At 32.7% G+C, this 5,871-nt stretch overlaps 2 non-coding genes across 2 annotated transcripts; one reads left to right on the top strand and one right to left on the bottom strand.

The window, feature by feature from the left end:
• Positions 1 to 2,074: 2,074 nt before the first annotated feature.
• Positions 2,075 to 2,146, bottom strand: Trnad-guc. The gene has a single exon. It is a non-coding gene; the product is annotated as a tRNA-Asp (tRNA).
• Positions 2,147 to 4,098: 1,952 nt separating this feature from the next.
• Positions 4,099 to 4,170, top strand: Trnad-guc. Its single transcript has one exon. It is a non-coding gene; the product is annotated as a tRNA-Asp (tRNA).
• Positions 4,171 to 5,871: the final 1,701 nt, after the last annotated feature.

The raw sequence follows: 5,871 nt of genomic DNA on the forward strand, positions 1-5,871 counted from the left end.
GGTACACCAGTTTTTATGGGCACGCTACTTCGGGGTCCCGGACTCCGGCCGAGTCGATGTAGATTATCATTAGTTTTCTATGTTGTCTTTGGTCCCGGTATAACACAAGTGCTTTAGCTACTTACATTGGGATCAGAGTAATGTATGTGATGTTGTCTCATATTTAATTTGTGTTTATAGCATATCTCATACTTAGCAATGAAAGCTTAGAATGCAATGTCTTCTATTAGTAGACAATCTTTTTATAATAATTTTGTATAAATAATCTATGATCTACACTCACTAGTTCGTGCGGATGTTCGTTCGTCTCAACAATCGTGTTCAAATCATTATTGCATAGTAATTACTGAAGTGTTTACAGTGCTTATATACTAAGGCTGTAATAGATATCGGATGCGCACCAATGCGTGTTTGTATTTCAAACTTACCTGTTAGTTTAGTATCTTGTATTATTACATTCGTATGGATATCTACATGGTTTAGCTATTACCGATTTGAATATTATTATTATGTAATAACTAGAATTGCTTTCGAATTGAAAATTACGAAATGATTGTCGTATTTTTTTAATATTTTTCTGTTCAGTCTGAATGAAATAAAACTATAAAATTCCAATTAGTGGACGAAATACGAAAAGTTTTTAAAGTTCAAATAGTTTATATAAAGTTAGATATAGTATGTCGATTCTGAATCTAAGCGGCATTGGAGATGTTTGTTCTGGGTGTGAAGAGCCATCCAGACTCGGAACTTTTCTCATAAACTGGCCTCTAGTCGATTTACGACTATAATTACATAATAAAACTGAAATTCTTGAAGGATTTTAATAGATTTAATTCCTTATGTATATGTATATATATTTTTTTGATTTCGAATGGAAATCGGATAAATGGCCCATTATCTTATACATTAACAATTTCACGCCAAAAACCTTCGTAGCTAAGGTCTTATATTCTTTACTTGCCTGTGTCTGTAGTTACACTGGCTCACTCTTTAAACCGGAACACAACAATACTAAGCATTGTTGCTTGGCGGTAGAATTTGTGATGATTTGGTTGCACTAACCCAGATTGGTATATACAAGGCACCTAATAAATACGCACCTTTCACTCCGCACGTAGGTTATTTTGACGACCTCCATGGTCGAGTGGTGTATACACCGGTTTTCATGGGTACGCCACTCTGAGGTCCCGGGTTCGATTCCTAGCCGAGTCGATATAGATTACCATTAGTTTTCTATGTTGTCTTGGGTCTGGGTGTTTGTGTTACCGTCGTTACTTCTGATTTCCATAACACAAGTGCTTCAGCTACTTACATTGGGATCAGAGTAATGTATGTGATGTTGTCTTATATTTATTTAATTATTTATTTATTGTATGTATCCATTCAGGTCGTGATCAGTTTATAAAACTGAGTCATATAAAATACATTTGTGTATAAAAACAGCCACCATGCAATTCACTAGTCGCTAATATTGTTTAGAAATCATACATCATCATACACTCTTATTAAATATCATTCAAATAAAGACAATGAGAGTTGACTAACCCTCAAATAATAATAATATTTAACTAACGTAGAGGTTTTGCAAGAATAACTTTAGTACAACTATAACAATAAACGTTAAATGTACATGTAATATTAACTGCCTTTATATTGTTGTATTCTGCTAAATTATAAGAAGATTTCATTAATGAATTTATATGATTTAAGTACTACTAAGTAAGTGTTGACTGCAATAGCGCGGAGTCTAACGATGGGGTTGAGGTATCGCGTGGAAGATGCACGATATTAACAGAAATAGTTAATGTGTATAAATTGGTTTAAATCCTCTTAAATTCTCTTATATATAAAGAGTTTCACGTAATTAATTGCATTTATTAATTGTGATGGAGTTGTATTAGTTATTTCATGATGTAAATTTTTTATTTATTTATTAATTATTGAACAAAAACATGGATAGGATCGCCTAGATACCTTTTCGTTTATTGCATCATTATATTATATTTGATCTGCAAAAGAAATGTTATAAAGAAGACTGTAATTAATAATTGTCAAATAAAATAGTAATACATCTCTCCCCGGCGGGGAATCGAACCCCGGTCTCCCGCGTGACAGGCGGGGATACTTACCACTATACTACCGAGGATGATGAATAAGAGACAGAAATTTGGGAATCTTATTGTTATATTAGTAGTATATGAGTTCATATTTTCCATAACGTGGTCAAAGATACATCAAGTATTACTATGATGCTAGTATGATACAAAATTATATTTGATATTAAACTAAAGTATGCCTAAGTACTGACGCGCCCCGGCTTAGCATGGGTGCAATACTGATACTGAATATTCTATAGGATTTGTTTATTTACGATGTCACATTAAGATTATCTGAAAAAAATAAGAAACTTTCAAATTATCAGTATTTATTTTAATATATTCTCCATGTATTCTTGTATAATTCTGTAGTATATTTAGTATCAGCATTGCACCTGTGGGAAGTCGGGTCGGTACTTAGATATCATCAGCCCACTGCTGTCCACAGCTGAACATAGGCAACCCCAGAGCGCGCCACGTTGCTCTGTCCTCTGCGTCCCTCATCCAGCTTCTACCGGCGATCTTGCGAATGTCGTCGGACCAGGCATTTCTTCCCCAATAGAATGAGGCACAAAAAGAAACGGCCCTCAGTTCTCGGTAGGTATACTTTAATCAATATGAATTTGTCGCATAAAATCCGCGAGGTTCAACATCTGACGTAACAAATTTATTTGTATATAGGAATTATGTATAGATAAAAGAAGCGAAGAAGCGTAGCCGACTCAATAGGGTTGGCAGCGAACCGATGAGCATAAAAGTAACAGCTGGCCTCTCGACCTCACGATACACGTGACATTATAAATATATCGGCGATACGAATATTTGGAGGCGGTATATATAAACGTTTCATACAAAAATAAATTATTTTCGGGATACAAACAGTACAAGAGAAATCTATATTTATATTATAAATGTTAAAGTAGCTCTATCTGTCAATCTGTATTTCTTTTACGATCAAACCAATGAAAGGGATCTGATGAAATTTGGTTTGAAACATTCGTGAACTTCGAGGAAGGACATACGTAGGCTACGTTTTATGTATAACACATGTCAACAAACCCCATAAAACGCGGGTGAAAACGGGGGCGACAACTAGTAATACATAAACCAATCAAGTTTCCACTGATATCTAATAAAAATCAGAAATAGGATAATAAGAAGATAAGTACTCGAGTAATTACATAAAGAGCTAAAAAATATAATTACAAAAACAAATATTAGTTAATTAATTGCATATATAAAATATCACCGTTTTTTTCATTCAATTTGGTAGATGGTGAATCACCTAATAGTAAGTGATCATTAATACATTGATATTGTAAGGAATATTAACCACGCCTTACATCGCCACGAACCTGGAGAACTATGATCTCATATCCCTTGAGTCTGTAATTAGACTACCCGGCACACAAAAATACTGATTTTTCCAGTTTGTTGGCAGAATATGTGAGAAGTTGATGCTACCCACACAAACAGGCTTGCACAAAGATCTACAAGTATGAAAAAGTTTAAGGGATTATAAACAGTGGCGGATTTACCAGTAGGCTAAGTAGGCTGGAGCCTAGGGCGGCAAATTTAGAGGGGCGGCAAATTTAGCCCAAATTTGTTATTATCTTACAGATATAAAAAAATTATATCATATCACCTAGATAATAATCATACTAATAACGGGAAAAAGCCGATGTAATGAGGACGATAGAACACAAATCATAAAGTTGCAATTTCGGAAATATGTAATCAATATGTTTGTGAACTAAACTAACGTGTTGAATTTCAAAAGTCAGAAGGAACGGCAAAAATTGATTAGCCTACTAGCGGCAAATTTGTAAATCCGCCACTGATTATAAATTACACAAAATATTTGGTGCTATCGAGCTGATTTATGAAGTGACTAAAGATAGGTCTTGGAACTAAAAATATTAATATGTGTAACGACTTTTGGAAACGAGAATGAATTTTAATTGAAATGATAAGATTCTTATTTTATATCCAAAGCATACCATCCTCGGTAGTATAGTGGTAAGTATCCCCGCCTGTCACGCGGGAGACCGGGGTTCGATTCCCCGCCGGGGAGATGTTTTACTATTTTAACTTACATTTATAAAATATTAGCTACTAGCTTTTTTTATAAACAAATATTTGATTTCATCAGGTTCTCGCAAGCGACAGCATTAATACAAAATTTCATCTTACACGGGAGAATAATTTAGATAGACCCAGAGAACACAAAATTTGAAATACGAATTCATTAAAATTAAATAAAATTAAGTAATTTAAAGTATTAATGGATGTTATGTAGAGTAGTGTTTTTATCTGATATATTAATTGCGTAAGTCGAATATTGTATGCCACTGACAGTGATCATGGGACGATAAATGCACATTGAAAATCGGTTATTGTCTAATTTTGAAGAGATCAAGCCGTAGACATGTAGAAAAATAAAGAGGATTCTTGATTGCTTTATACTAAATTATTGTGATTTAACAAAGATTCAATTAAAAGTTACTGGCCGGTTAGACTGCTACGGCTGTATAAGAAGATAAAAGTAAAATGTAAACAAAATTAAAGAAAATTGTTTTTGATAAACTCGAATTCTTTTGAAAAAAGTTTTAAGCGAGATTTACTAAATTAAATAAAGTTATAAGAAAATTAAATTTATACAATACATAGGTATGTATTTTACTGATCAAGATATAGGTATATCCTGATAATTAAAAAAAAAGGATTTATCAATGTTACAGTCTGAGAAAAATGCTTATATTGATAGATTTATGGTATGTTCTATTATGAAGTTTAAAAAGAAAAGCAATCTGCATATTTACTCACACACTTATTATTATTATTATTATTTTTTCTATTTTATTCAGCAAGTCTTGCTATATTCATAAATCTAAGAATATTGAAACTATACAGATCGGTTTAAAAGTTTTCTTTCCAAGAAGAATATCATATAATTCAAACTATAACAAATCCATTTTTTCATTCCAATGTGTTATTATTTTCTGGAGATTCTGAACCAAATAACTACATTAAATAGAGGTAAGATATTCTTCGTTGAAATAACCGATTAGTAAAATTGGCGAGGTAATTAAATGGCTAATTAAATTAGTTTGTCGTGACAGATACATAAATGGTTAAATTTCAACCACAAGTCTCAAGATTTACCTTCTAATTAAATAAACGTAATTAATCTTTCACAATCTCTGAATAAACACCAGTGAAACAACCGCAGTTGCTGGGTTTTAAAACAAAGTATAGTACGACACAACTTAGATTTAGCATCGGCAAATTAAAAAAACTGATTACTTTCGATTTACACAACCATTAGAAATAGCACCCTATCCCACCATTCGACGCCATTCGTCGCTAAAGATTTTTGCGTCACTTCAACCCGAAGGCAAGTGCATGTAAATCGACGTGTGAAATTGACGAATATATTATGTCATGTGATATTACAAGTTATTACGTTTGTGTAAAGATCATGTTCACGTAAGAAATAAATATTAATAAACTAGCTGACCCGGCAAACTTCGTACTGCCATAATCGAAATGCTTAACTTAGTCCAAATGTGATGTGCATAGAAACCATCGCACGTAGCGAATATATAACTGATTTTTTTATAGATTTGTTAAATAAATATTTCTGATACATATTCCATTACAAACTTTAATATAATAAAAAAAGTATTGCGTTATAATACCTTGAAAGTGGGCATAAAATTGTCCTGAACCATATGTGTTGCGCCAAATGATGTCATGTGGAAACAACTGTTAT

This window comes from Vanessa cardui, chromosome 4, assembly GCF_905220365.1.
Source record: "Vanessa cardui chromosome 4, ilVanCard2.1, whole genome shotgun sequence".
Lineage (NCBI taxonomy): Eukaryota > Metazoa > Arthropoda > Insecta > Lepidoptera > Nymphalidae > Vanessa > Vanessa cardui.